The sequence below is a fragment of the Passer domesticus genome, chromosome 7, assembly GCF_036417665.1.
Source record: "Passer domesticus isolate bPasDom1 chromosome 7, bPasDom1.hap1, whole genome shotgun sequence".
Taxonomy (NCBI): Eukaryota; Metazoa; Chordata; class Aves; order Passeriformes; family Passeridae; genus Passer; species Passer domesticus.
Window position 1 is genome coordinate 6,792,907 of NC_087480.1, and position 14,428 is coordinate 6,807,334.

General features: G+C 49.9%; 2 long non-coding RNA genes across 3 annotated transcripts; one reads left to right on the plus strand and one right to left on the minus strand.

Annotated features, from left to right (window-relative positions):
• Positions 1–2,774: 2,774 nt before the first annotated feature.
• LOC135304089 (uncharacterized) lies at positions 2,775–4,499 on the minus strand. Its single transcript, XR_010365526.1, has 2 exons — positions 3,775–4,499; positions 2,775–3,674 (listed from the first exon to the last, which is right to left on the minus strand). It is a non-coding gene; the product is annotated as an uncharacterized LOC135304089 (long non-coding RNA).
• A 225-nt stretch (positions 4,500–4,724) lies between these two features.
• On the plus strand, positions 4,725–12,621 carry LOC135304347 (uncharacterized). Of its 2 annotated transcripts, XR_010365756.1 has the most exons (4): positions 4,725–4,818; positions 6,403–6,465; positions 8,651–10,417; positions 10,676–12,621. It is a non-coding gene; the product is annotated as an uncharacterized LOC135304347 (long non-coding RNA). The 2 variants fall into 2 exon arrangements; XR_010365755.1 differs by lacking the exon at positions 10,676–12,621 and having other exon boundaries at positions 4,743–4,818; positions 6,400–6,465; positions 8,651–9,245.
• Positions 12,622–14,428: the final 1,807 nt, after the last annotated feature.

Genomic DNA, 14,428 nt, shown 5'->3' on the forward strand with positions numbered 1-14,428 from the left:
ATAAATATTGATCTTCAAAATTGTAAACACTTTTGCATGCAGAAGCTGGAGAGCTGCTGTAACTGTTAATTGCTCAATGCTATTTCAAATCAAAATGCAAAAATTGCTTTCAAGATGTGAGCAGCTCTTCACTCATGAGTTGGGACATCTTCAGCTGATGCCATTTGCTCAAGGACAGTCAGCAGATACCTCCAGAGCCAACAGGCTGATGGTCATCTCACACAGACAACACTTCTGCCAGAGAGAAAAAAGTGGGAAGTGCTTCAGCCCTTTCTGGAGTGACCTTGATGTGCAACTTCCCTCTCACCCCTTTGACCTCTGCTTTTTGTATCCTGCCTCTGTCCCCTCTCAGACTCCATGGGAAAACAGTGATTTTGGGTTGTAATCCTACAGCAGCATCTTCTCCCCTGCCCTCCTTTCCATGCTTGCTGTAGTTGATGCATGCATAGGGAGAGCTCACAGAAGAGTCAGAAATATAGGGGGAAATGGCTCTGAGCTGAGCCCAGGCTCTGAACAGCCAGTTCAGAGTGCCAAGGGCTTGCCTGGGACAGGCTGGAATATCTCACTCTTCCCCGCCCTGAATTTAGTTAGAATGTTTTACAGGCAGTTTTCTATCGAGATGTCGGCCGTGCTATCAACCCACCCCCTCCCCTGCACATAATCAAAATATTTTGATAACCAAAAAATGTCAGGCAATACAGCACATTTTGCAGTAAATAAATACAGCAAATAACTGCAAAGGCAAGGAGGGGAGGACTGGGGAGCTGGTGCCTCTGCTGAAGGCTTCCATCTCCAAACAACAAAAAGACCCTTTAAAATTAGTGTTTCAATAAAAAACACATATTTTCTAGAAAAAAATTTCTTTCCCTCTAGTGAAAGGAAGGAGGCTGATGGGGGGAATGTCATGCTGCTGGTTCACACCTTGAGAGCAGAGCACAGGCCTGGCACAGCCGCGTGTGGGCCCGGCAAGGCCCGGCAAGGCCCGGCCGCTCCTCGCGCCAGACAAGGAGCAATTCCATGATCCTCACACCAGATACGTGTGACAAATTGCAATGACAAGGCTGCGCTGGCAGGCTGGATGGCGGGTGGTGAAATCCCTGTCCAGACAGTGCTATGCTCCGGGCACTCTTTGAGCCAAAGGAAGGCGGGAGATGCTGCCAAAACCCTACCAGCATGGCCACCACAGCCATCTTCCACACTGCAGAGTGGCTGAGGAGGCTGCGAGCACCAACGGGGCCCAGGAAGCCAAGGCTGGGACTGTCACACCACACACAGAGCTGGGGGAGTTGCGGAACGCCAGGGCTGGTGCACAAGGGCAGATGAAGGAGACATGGAAAGAAACCAAGCACTAACCCACTGTTCAGCCTGGTCACAAGGGACTGAAAGGCTGGAGGAAGGGTTAGTGCAGAAGTCAGAGCTCAGTTTACTGTGCTGGAGGGGTAATGCACTAAATAAAAGACCCTGTTCCCCATCCTGCACACCAGGAACCCCGGTTCTGTTCATTGGCAAACACAAGGAGCTGTGGCTGGACCCACACCTGGTCCTTTCCACTGTCCCACCTGCACTCCCTGTGCCCTACACAGACCCCCTTGCCCATGCTAAGCCCAGTGTTAGGATGAAGTCAGGGACTGGCTAGACACTCCTCCAGAAGCAGCAATTTATTAGCCCAGTAGCAGTGGAAAGTTTCCAGGCTGGGCAGGATGCTCGGGCAGTGAGGCGGGCTGGGACTGGGGGCTGCCCAAGGCTCTTGCTGCAACAGGAAAGCAAGGGCAGCATGGCAGCACAGCTCTCAGACCCTAGGGGCTGCTTTTGAAGAGGTGTTTCTCTTCAGCTGTTTGTCCCCTCCAATGTCACTTGTCTCACCAAGAGCCCTCCTCAGAGGACACATTACCTCCAAGTTTTTTTCTTTATTCTTCTTGCATTCACAGAAGCAGATGCAAGCCCAGCATTTGGGCTGGTGCTGGGCAAGCAGAATTGGTCTCCTCAAAGAGTTTCCTGCCTTTACCACCAGCGTGCAGCACAGAAGGAGTGGCCACAGCTCACCCCTGTGACAGGGAACAGAAGCATCTCAGCAGGCCACATTTCAGATGTGTGGTGGGGGATGTTTATTTTTTTAACCAGTTCCATGGCTGCCACCTCCGCAAGGGCATCACATTCTGAGTGTCTGACAAGCCCCAGCCTGGCTGGGTGTCTGTATCCTGAGGCAAGGGAAAACCAGAGGGCCTCAGAGCATCTCCATATTCCCTGGAATGGAACAGAGATGCCCCGAGAGCCAGGGGACAGTGACAAACAGGACCCAGACAGGGCCCCCACAGGTGTGCCCGTGGGAGGGCGAGCAGCAAACAGCTCTGCTGGGGTATTTTGGGCTTTTTGTTTTCAGCCCCAGTGATCCGTGGGGTGCATCTCTGCTCAGCAGCAGCAACCATACAGCATCCATCTGCAAAAACACCCCAGCAAACAGAACCCCTCGCCCTCCCCCCGGTCTCTGTGAGCAGCATTCATTCCTCGCTCTTGCTGTAGATCCGGCATGCCGAGTCCTTTCTCCCCAAGAGTATTCTCCCTTTACAAAGCAAGATCATAAAGCAGTGACATAATCCAAGTTTGGCAAACACTTCTGCTGATGTTAAGCCAGTGCCTTTCGTGGTTCTCACTGCAGCTTTTGAGGCCATGATATACATGGCGCAACCAGCTGATTAAATGTGCAGGAGCCTCCCAAGATACCATTTCATCCGAAACGCTGACATTTATATTTGACTTCCAATAAGTGTGGGGCGCTTTTTAAAAAATTTTTAATTAGTTCTCACAAGGGTGGGAGTCAGACACAGCTACACAATGAAGTTCTCCACAGAATAGGTATGATTCAACCAGATGACTCCTGGCCAGACTTCCTAACCCATCTACCTTGCAGTGGAGCCTCGAAGCCAAATTAATTAGAGGCCACCCACAAGTAGATGTGATTCTGTGTAGGTGAATCTCTTTGCCCATTCATTCCCTACCACATCTGCTGAGATCTCAGCATTCATGCTAAGGGTGAGTGGGAGGGCTCTGGTGCTAAATAAATGACTCGATTCGTTTCGTTTTGGCACCAAGACTCAGCCAGCCAGTGAGGCCGAGTAGTAAACAATAGTAATGTGGAAAAAAAGTTAAAAAAAAAAAAAGAAGCAGCATATAAGATGCCTCAATGAAGAGGTGTGATTGTTGGCAAAATGTGTCCCATTTGAGTTTATGGGATGTACAGAGTCTTTTTATTAGGGATACTTTTTGCTATTAGCGTAATAAAAAAGGACCAATTGTTTCTGCCATCTGAGAAAACTCTTGGTGGAACAGGCATAAATCCAGGAATAATTAAGAAAATAATAGTGCACACCCAACAAGAAAAACATTATTTGTTTAAAGATGAAGTCCCTCTAGAATACTTGGTAGTGATTGTGTTTCTTTCAAAAGAGGGGGAAAAACCCTTCTAAATGAAAAGCAGCAGCCATCAAGTCATCTCTAAGATCTCGAGTGGAAAAAGCGTGGGGCTGTAATCCCCCTCAGTGGTGAGGCTTTTCCGTTTTCATCGCTCTTATCAGCCTTTGCAAGTTGCAAAATAAAAGTGTTTTGCCCCTACATGTTTCCATCAGAGGATCAGAAGCACTTCACAAAGCAGAATTAATTGAGCTTCGCTGCTTCACCTGTGAGAACAGAGCAATTATTTAGCAACAGGGTTTGGGGGGTTTTTTGCTGTTTGGGGTGGGGGTAGAAATAAAAACTGCAGGAAGAATTCAAACCCACCAGGCCAACAAGAGACTTGGCAGCTTTAACCACTTCCAACGATGAATGTGACAAATCCGCAAGTTTCTGACCACCAGATCTGGGTTCTCCTTTTGGAAGGGAACATTTTGCCTCAGCATCACTTTTCCCAGGCCTCAGCTTGCCAGGCTCCCCGCTGGCACAAATCACCATTCTCCCAAGTTCTGACTCCTCACATTTAAAAGTCTCTGGAAAACCACATCTCCAAAGAGCCCATCCTCCCTGGGAGCGTGTCGTGGTGCCATCGCACACCCAGGATTGCACTGTGGGCTCCGAAATCCTGCTCCCATTGCTCCTGCGTGACTCCGGGCAGGTTATAAGGCTGTGCCGGCTGGACGTGGGGAAGCCTGCAGGTTGGAGAAACGCAGACTGAGAATCAGAGCTTGTGGAGAACTTAGCATCACAGTAACGGGGGGAAAAGAGTATAGTTTTAAGTCTCGTTCTGGTGTCGTGTGAGTGCATGGACAGAGCCACACTGAGTAACAAGCCATCAGCTTTTCCCCGAGGGGGGCTGGAACAGCATCATCCATTTCCCGTCTGGGTTACAAGGGGCCATAAACCCCGGACAGAAGAGCCAGCGAAACGAACTGGCTCGCACGAATGGCGAAGCCGAGCGTCCCCATCGCTCCCGCGCGGCTCTCGTGTTTTACATACATCTGTTTACTTTTCCCCTAACTGAGGTGATTTTTTCTCTGCACGCGGCTTGCGGGGGCGCGGCCGTCCCGGCTCACCGCCCCGGACTGGGGGCAGGTGAATGCTCGCCCCGGCGCTCCCCGCAGCCGCTGCCCGGCAGGCCCCGCAGACAGAGCCGAGCCGAGCCGGGCCGGGCCGAGCCGGGCCGGGCGGTGCCGGGGCCGCGCACCGGCCGCGGGCGCTGCCGCCGCACCGCGCTCCGCTCCCCGCCCCGCGCCGCGCCCAGCCCGGCCCGGCCCGGCCCGCCCCCGCTCCCAGCAGCCTTTGCAGCCGCCTACAATGAAATTTGCGAAGTTTTTTCGGTTTCGGCGCCATTTTCGAGTGGACTCGGAGGTGAGGCGGGAGGGCGCGCGGGGCGGCGCGGCCGGGGCGCGGCGGGGGGCGGCCGGCGGCCCCCGTGCCCTGTCCCCGCTGCGGGCGGCCCGGCACGGCCCGGCCCGGCCTGGCGGGGGGACACGCGGGACGGGGCGCGGCGCGGGGGGCTCGGCGGGACCCCCTCCCGCCGCTGCCCCGTGGGCGGGGTCGCGCCGCTCCCCGCGGGGCACGGCCGGACGCGGGCCCGGCCGAAACTTTGCGAGGGGGGCGTAAATAACTTCAAAAAAACCCCACCAAAAACTGCTCAAAAAACTTTTTTTTGGGGCGGGCGGCCGCTCCGGCAGCCCCCGGGGAGCCGGCCCGCGCGGCACAAAGGCGGGCGCGGGGCGCGGGCGGTGACAGCGGCGGGGCCCCCCGGCCGCCGGTGCGGGAGCGGCGAGCGGGGCCGGTTCCCACGTGGGTGCGGGGCGCCCCGGCGGCCCCCGCTGCCTTTTCCTCACTTTTTTTTCTTTTTCTTGTTTTTTTTTTTTTTTTTTTTTTTTTTTTTTTTTTTTTTCCCCCTCACTGCTAATAATTTTTTAATTTTGTTTTTCTTTCGAGCCGCGCCCGCCCCCCGCAGGTGGGGCTCGGGGTTGATTTTCTTCTTCTTCTTTTTTTTTCTCCTTTTTTTTTTTTTTCCCGTTTCCCTCTTTTTTAAACCGAACGCGGGGCACCCCGCGGGCTGCCGGCCCGGCGCGGAGTCTGCGCGCCCCCGCACGTAGAAAATAGTTTTACGCGTTTAAAAAAGTAATGCTGGTGTAACCAAAGAATAATTCTCCGAAATAATTTAAAATGTTAAAGAAAATCCAATTGGCAGCCAGCTTTTGCTTTTTTTTTTTTTCTTTTCCCCTCGCTGGTTGCTCGCTTTGTACAGGAAATTTGAATATCCTGGCAAGGGCCAGCTTCCCAGGGCAGCCTCGCAGCTCTCTGGGAGCTGCAGTGATGGAGCAACATGCACAGCCCTGAGACTTTTCCCTCTGTAATTTATCCTATGTACAATATTTTTCCCGTATATGCATCGGGTATATAAAGACAATTTTTTTGCATTTGGAGAGTGAGTTTTCCAAGGTTAAATCATTAATTGCTCCCCCCAAAAACCAGAAATTCTGCTTGTGTGTCTTATGCGTGTTAAGTGTAGGTGAGGGACCATCTGCCAAGTTTCATCATCTTCTGTTCTGAAGAAATCCAAAGAACTCACCGGCAACTGTGAAAGTCTGTATTTAGTTAATCGACTTTGGTGGGAAATACAGTAAAACTCAGTTGTTAATGCAGTAAACGTTTTTGAAATATAAGAGGGAAGATTTAAGTAATGCTTCATGCAAACTTAACCCAAATCTAAAAAGGAAAAAAAAAAACCCTCAGTGTGCTTATGTTTTGAATTATTGTTCATCTGACCAAAAAAGAAATAGGTTTTTTTGTTTGGTTTTTTTTCCTGTTCTTAACAAATAAACTTTATAGAAATTGGGCTTCCAGATACGACCCTTGTTGTTTAGAACTGGATGAGATGACAATGCTAAAACTTGGAAGTAACAAAAAGCATCATACTTTTCTTCTCCTCAGCAGTGTTGAGAAAAAACTGTGGATCCTGGAATTTTACTGTGGATTTTACTGGTTTTCTGGAGTGCTGTAAGTTGAAGTCTCGTCCCACAGGCCTTTCCAAGCACCAGTAGCTCCCTGTCCCACTAACACCCCCGCCTCGGTAAACACAGCTGATCCTGCTGCTAACAACCTCGGGCTCGAGTTTCACAGCGAGTGAAGTTAACGAATTCATTTCTTGCCTTATTTCAGTCTGCCCTTTGTAGCTGCAGTTTGGTCCCGGGTGCTGTGCCCCACCTCGGAGCGTGTCGATGGCGTGTGGTTTAGCGCGGGGAAGGTGCGCCGTGCTGGAGGGAAAACGTGCTGGGCTCTAGCCGAACTCTCTGCTGCCTCCCTGGCCCTTTTATGGGCAAATTAGCAAGGAAAAAAAAATTATTTTTGGTGGAGCGCATGAGGAACGACTCGCTCTCACATGGCTTCGACAAGAACGGGCAGGAAATAGATTTTCTGCCTTGGTTTTGTGCCCCCAGGAGTGAGTCGTGGCTGGGCAGAGCGGCGGTGCTGGGTGATGGGGAGATGCGCAAATGAAAGTGGCTTGGCTGCGTGCAGCTCCCACTGCCCCGGCTCCTCCACAGCCCTGCGAGGCAATTCCTGCCGGGAATGGCAGGGCTGGAGCCATGTGGTGGCTGTCGATCAAGCAGCGCCTCTGATCCCGGCCATCGGCCACATCTGTAAATATTCGGACGTGACTTTGGTTTAAACCTCATTGTTCAGAAGGAGGCAGCAACGAAAGTGTTGGGATTTTTCAGAGGCAGGCAGAGATGAAGTGTTCTGGTGGTGTTACTCACACCCTTATTTTCGTTTTGTCACCGTAAATTTGCCTCGCTGATGAGTGCCTGAGACTTTCAGCTGTAATGAGATGATTTACTTTAGTCTCTTTGTAAAATAATAAATGCCCTTTTTTTTTCAATTGTTTCAAATGAGAACAATGACTTCAGGATTTGTTTGTGCATGTCTCCTAGAAATTGTTGGTTAGCAGAGCTGGGGGTTTTTGTTCCTATTTTTTTCTATGTATAGGAAATGTTTAATATTTACTTGTCGTTGAGCTCACCTAGTTGTGAAATGTGTGGGTCAGTAAAGGCTCTGTATGCAAATCTGTCCTGTCATGGACTCCTGTATTTATTTACTTTCCTTTCCCATGGCACTCCTTCTCACATTTTTTCCCTTCTCTTTTTTTTCTGGTTAGTGTCAGTGAGGAGGGATGAGGTTGTATTTTAAGGGAATCCAGTATTTCAGAGGGAATTTGTTTTAGTTTTTTGTGTGTGTTTGGGATTGGAGGGGGGGGGTGTTTTTTACTTAATTGCCCAATATACTTTGGCAAGCAGAAGTTGCATAGTTTTGTGAATTGCATTAATGGTTTTCTGCATGTTCAAATTCCCCAGTTATTTGGGGGATTTAATTAAACCTCTGTAGGTGGCTGGCTTACGTAGATGACAGGTAGAAGTTTCTATTTCTAGAAGGAGCTGGTGCACACACTGCAGGTGTGGAGCTCCTGGCAGCAGAAGGGCTGTTGCAGGGCTTTTGCATTGAGGCCGAGCTTTTGGGGCAGTTCTTCTCATGTTTGGGGTTACCAGTGAGCAGGACACCCCTGTTTTGGCTGTAGTGAGGTGCTGCTTGGAAGCTGAAGGTGCTCCTGGGATGACAGTGAGGGAGGGCACTTGTGGTGTCACCACAAAAGCATCAGCCCCCAAACAGCCTCTCTGCATCTCATCTCCTGCCCTAGGCCTGGTTTATCACCTAAACCAGCATAATTAAGGTGTTTTCCTTTGCTTTTGGTCTGCCAGGACCAGTAGAGTTGTTCTTGCTGCTGCTTTAGGGAGGAAGGTGCTGGCCATGGTTGTGCTCAATGGCTTTCCCACCAGCCCAGAGCTGCCCCTGGTTTTTCTGGCTGTCTCTCCTTGCTCCACAGCACCTGGGTGGTGATTTGGTGTGCCTTGGGTGCCACTGCCCAGGGTCACACTGAGCCAGTGGTGCCAGGAGCCCCAGCTGCAGGCATGGGGAGGATGGAGAGAGGAGGGATTTAATTACTCTGCTGCACAGTCTGTCCTATCTGGAGCTGAAAACTTGATCTATTTATTTTTTTCTTCCCTAATGTTAAAAATACTTGTACCTATCTGTGTGTGCCTTGGAAGGGGACGTGCCCAACAGCCCTGGTCCCCCTCCTGGAGCTGCCCCTCTCTGCCATTCCTCTCAAACCCTTTCTGTTGCTTTGCAGCTCCCACTGAAGCAGCGGTCTGGCTCTCCAGAGTGGCTGTGCAGGAGCTGATGTGCCTGTGTTGAGGTGAGTTGGGAAGGTAAGCTCATGTCCCACCTGCTCCAAAATACCTGCAGCATCTGTGTCCCTCTGGGTAAATGCAGTCCCTCTGACACACACGTCCCTTCTTGGTACTGCAGGTAATACCTGGGAGATGCTCAGGTGAACTCAAATTACCCTGTTCAGCTGGCAATTTCTGATGTAAAGTTGAGTTTACAAAGCACAAACTAAGTTTGAAAGAAGCTGAAGTGGGAGATGGGATAATTCAAGCATGGAACTTTTTATTGCATGAAATATTGATGCAGTCATGTCATAAACGTGCATATTTTCTCAGATATGTATTTCACTGCCTATCCCAAATTTCCAGTTGCCCAGCACTTGGTGTGACTGTTGATTTTCCCTCTGTGCTAGAGGCTGGTGGAGGTGTATTGAACCCTTCCTTTAAAAATCCTCCTTACTGAAAAGAGCTCTTGCCCTTGTTGAACTAGGCAAAAGTCTGGTTTATATAAATATAAAAAACATTAATTAAAATGTAAACCTTAAGCCACTATCAGAATGGATTCTAAAGCTGAACTTGTTTGCTGTTGCTTTTTTCTTTTGGATTCATTTGAAGATATGAAAGAAATAAGATTTCACAGGTAGAGTCGAGTAAAACAGCGTTGCAGAAGTAATTAATGGTAATATTTTGTGGGGGGTGTTTTGATTTAGCTGGTACAGGCTGAACACTGGGCACGTGTTTGCTTTGCAGCAAGTAGCAGCTGCTCATGAGGGAGTTGGCCCTGGTGCTGTCAGTGTTGAGGACACTGAAGTGGTGAAAATATACTGGTTTTTTGTTGGCAAATATTTGATTTCAAATTTGAAATTGCTTGGCATGGGTCATGAGAGCTTTTGAGAACCCTATTTTTAAGTTTGCTGGAGAGGCAGGGACTCGGTGGCGCGTCGGGCACGAGGGGATGGCACAAGAATTCAAACCCAGGGCGTCATTTCTGACATTGTTCAGGTTTTTTTGTGATGCTGCTTTTTAAGAAAATGAATTGAAGGAAGTTGTCCCATAACTGGTGGGGCGGGGGGGGGAAGGTTGAAAGGAAATACAAAAAATATCAGTCTGTCTGCACGGCTCCTGTGCAGCCCAGGCAGGCTGGTGTGTGAGTGCCACTGGCTGCAGCCCCTCCCTGCCCTGCTCTGGTGCTTTCTGCCCTGGTACAGGCAGGAAATGTGATGAAGTTCCAGAGATCTTTAATTTCTGATCATATAAGGCTTGTCCATTCACATGGTAAATAAGCATTTTATACTCGTCTTAAAAATAAGGATTTTTTTATGTTTCTCAGAAGTCAGATTGAGCTGAATGAAAGTATTTTAAGCAAAATTTAACAGGTTTCAACTGTTGGAATATGGATTTATTTATCTGAAATGTTAATATTGTGACTTCTGGAAAATCCATGATGTTCAGCATCACTTAAGAGGAAAGTACAAGGTAATATTTCCCCACAGACCAGTTGGAAGGGCTATGAAGTTCTGCAGGCTCTTCACAGTAGCAAAAGCAACAGATCTTCTAGATCTAAAAGTGTACTATTTGTTGGGACTCAATACTAAGTGTGGTTTGGGGGAAACAGGTAATTTCTGACCTTGTTTCTGAAATTGGTTTGTTTGCACTGTATAACTGCTTGTTCTCTTATAGTTACAGACTGTCTGATAGCACCTGTGAAGAAAAAACCCTGTCCTGTGGTGGTAATGCATGCATGTTAAATGTCTTCATTGTAGAGTGTTATGGTTTAAAAAAAATTATATATATATATATATTCAAAATACCATTTGGAATGTCAACATTCAGTGGGCTTTGAGGAGATGTAGCAGCACATCATGGTTTGTAGGGACAAGGAGATACAGACCATTCTGGGCTGCCTCATTACCTCAAGGATAAGACAAGAAAGTGAGCTTCTGGTTATCATAGATGTGGAAGCTAACACATTCCCATGTATTCATTAGTTCAGGTATGTGGAGACACGTTCTCTTGGTGCTTGTACTGTGCACATCCTTCACATCCCCTGGGAGCTCCTGTGTCTGGCCCTGCAGGCAGGAAGGACTTGCAGCTCCTTTTTGTTCTCCCAACACGAGCATGACCACATCCTATATATCCACATCCTCAGCTATTGCTCCTTGGGCCTTTCCCAAGGATCAGCCAAGGGACCCTTGCCCTGTGTTTGGGGAAGACAGGGGGGTCTGGAGGCCGTGGAGAGCTGTCAGCAGTGCTCTAGCAGCACGTAAATACTGGAGTTTGGGATTGCCTGTTGCTCTCCAGTATTGCATTGCTGCTTTAGTGAGGCTGGAAATCTGTCCCTGCCGCAGGGCTCTGCCTCTTGGGGTCCCTCTGTGGCACCCCCACGGTGCCTCCCACACTGCAGGGGCTCCTGGATCCCACCCTGATAAACCCCACACTGCAGGGGCTCCTGGATCCCACCCTGATAAATCCCACACTGCAGGGGCTCCTGGATCCCACCCCAATAAACCCCACACTGCAGGGGCTCCTGGATCCCACCCTGATAAATCCCACACTGCAGGGGCTCCTGGATCCCACCCCGATAAATCCCACACTGCAGGGGCTCCTGGCTCCCACCCCAATGACCCCACACTGCAGGGGCTCCTGGCTCCCACCCTGATAAACCCCACACTGCAGGGGCTCCTGGATCCCACCCTGATAAACCCCACACTGCAGGGGCTCCTGGATCCCACCCTGATAAACCCCACACTGCAGGGGCTCCTGGATCCCACCCCGATAAATCCCACACTGCAGGGGCTCCTGGCTCCCACCCCAATGACCCCACACTGCAGGGGCTCTTGGATCCCACCCTGATAAACCCCACACTGCAGGGACTCCGGGCTCCCACCCCAATAAATCCCACACTGCAGGGGCTCCTGGCTCCCACCCCAGTGACTCCCACCCCAATAAACCACTGCGGAGGCAGCAACCAACGAGGGCTTGGTGTGGTCAATGGGGAAGGGCAGGGGCTGCACCCCAGCACTGCTGCTGGGTGCCCACTCTCACACCTGGGGAGGGGGTGTGGGGGACATTGGGGGTGCAAGGGTTGGTGGGGAGCAGAGATTCAGCTGCGTGAGAGGGAGGGATGCTCATTGTGCCTGGGGTGCTCATGGGGAAGCTCTGCTTTCCCCAAATTTCTGCAGCTGTCCCTCAGGTACAGCTGGCACACTTGGGCCATGGTGGAGAAGGTTTGGAGCACCTGAGGCTTTGCCTGCAGACCCACCACTGCAGCAGTGATGTCCCCAGAGCCGTGCCAGCCCCTGGTGAAAGGTTTTTCCTTAGCATTGCACCACTTGAGGCTTCCAAACCCTGCTGGAATAGACACAAGGGCCACCACAGAGTCAGGGATGCTCCTGGGAAGGGCTGGGGTGGTGCCTGCCTGCTCAGATTCATCTGCTATGGTGTGAATGAGCCTGTCAGTCCTGCCAGTGCTGGTGCATCATTAACAGCCCCAATCCCGCAGCCTCCTGGTGGCTGTGAAGTCCAGAACATTTGTTTTTTCAGCTATTTTCAGGAATTGCTAAATCACAGCCAATAGTTGTGGGGCAGGGGGAAATCCTCACTGATTTGCAGCTTCAATCCCCACTCCTGCTCTGTGCTGTGCTGTTGGAGCATCAGCAGGAGGAACACAAATGTCTCTGGCATGGGGAGCTGCAAGGGGGTTGTGAGTGAGGAGGAGCAGCTTTTAAAAGCCTCTGCCCTCAAAGGGGGCAAACTCACAATGTTTGGGCACACAGCTGATGCATTCTAAACCAGACACTGGTATTCTTCCACTTGTAAAGTGGTTCATTTCCATTTTCAACAAGTGAAGCCATTAATTTCCAAGTCCCATACTGTTTTTCCTCAAGAAAATAACTTGATGAGTGACTTGGTTAACAGGGAAATTGGTCAATAAAGTTGGTAATTATACATTTATATTAATTTTGCATCACTTTTTTTTTTAAAGGTTTCTACTGATATGTATAGGTGGAGTGGAAGATTTAAAATTTCTTTTACTTTTTTTGGGCCGTTTCTGTTGTGGTCAGTTTGATTTTACTCAGCTAGAAACAGACACTTTCACTGTGTTCACAAGCTGAAGACTCCTGCTAGAGCTGCTTTCAGGTATCAGTGTCCTGCAGGATCAAAACAGGGATAATGGGAGAGTAAAAGCACAGCAGAGTTTGTGGGACAGCGGGCACGAATAAAATACAGAGGCAGTAGGATCCCAGGGGCCAGGGACATGTCCCCATGGAGGTGGCAGTGCAGGCTGGGGCAGTGATGGCTGTGCCAGAGCCAGCAGCGAGGGCTGAGCGTGCAGGACAGGGCTCTGCTCCTGCCTGGCTCCCAGGACCTCCTTCTGTGTCCCTGCACTGCTCTCATACTTCAGGGTATTGCCAGTCATTAACACAGAAGGTCCAGGGGACAGACATCCAGCTGTGCTTTTCTCTCTGGGAAGCTCCTGTCATTTTTTTTCCTGAGGTGTAGAAATCTGCCTTTGCCACAAGTGCAAGTTGGCTTCTCTACTGCATTTGAGCATAAACCATGTGGGAAAAAAAAGCACTAAATGCCTTTGCAGAGCATCCCTGGGCTGACCAGTCCCCCACAGAGCCACACTGTGACTCTTTGAGGTGTCTGCAGAGGGGCAGCAGCACAGGCAAAGCAGCCCAGGTAATCTTCTTTGTCCATGTAGGATAAGGCAAAATGTGTTTTTTTGTTTATATGTGAAATTTGCTGCGTCAGGAATGCATGTGACCACTGTAGAGGAAAAGTCTTTGAGTTCCCTCAGTAGTTTTTGCTGTGATTTTATAAACAAGCTGGAAGGCAGCTGTTCCCTGTGGTAGGTAAATACGTGCAGCACATCATCACACTGCTGCATGGCTGCTGGGCTTAGAAGATCATCATTGAACAAGTCTCTAATTCACATGTTTCTACACTAATCTTTTTTTTTTTTTTTAAATTTCCCCCAGACCAAAACTCTCCCATGTACTAAGACTGAGGTTATGTTGCTCTGCTCACAGTACCAGGTACCTCCATTAGAGGTGGTGTGGGAGCCAAACGAGGTGTTGCAGATTCCTGTAAACACTGGAAAAGCAACCCAAAAAGCCACCTTATCTACTTTCAGCCTTTTCCTCTTCACCTCCTTTGATGCAGAAGGAATTCTTGGCAAAGGCTGGCAGCTCATTGTGGTATCCAGCACTGTCTTGCTTTTCTTGCACTTCTTGCCCACCCACCTCATTTGCTTTCCCTCAGCTCACATGCAGCGTGCTGGGAGCCAGCACTGCCTTTGGCAGGTGTTTGTGCAGTGCCTTGCACCACAGCAGCTCCCAGTGCCTGCTGTGAGTGACTTCAGGTCTTGCTCTTTGCACCACAGAAACCTTTCACGTGTCTCACTCTCTCTTTGCAGGGTAGGAGACCCTGGCTGGGTACCCAGCTGTGCAGCTGCCCCCAGCACAAAGCTGCACAAAGGAAAAACTCCTGGGTTAAATGAGATGTGGCAGGTATCAGCCACATGGCAAACAGAAGCCAGCTCACCTCCCCCGTGAGGGTTTGCTAAAGTGACAATGATGACCAGTGCAAATGATGTCTCTGACACCCTGATGCCACAGTGGTTCCTGGCAACACACTCACCAAATGGAAGAAAAACACAAATTGAAGTATTTTATTTTCTGAAGCAAAGTGTAAGACGTTGCTCTCCACAATATCTCGCATAAACCCATCCTTGT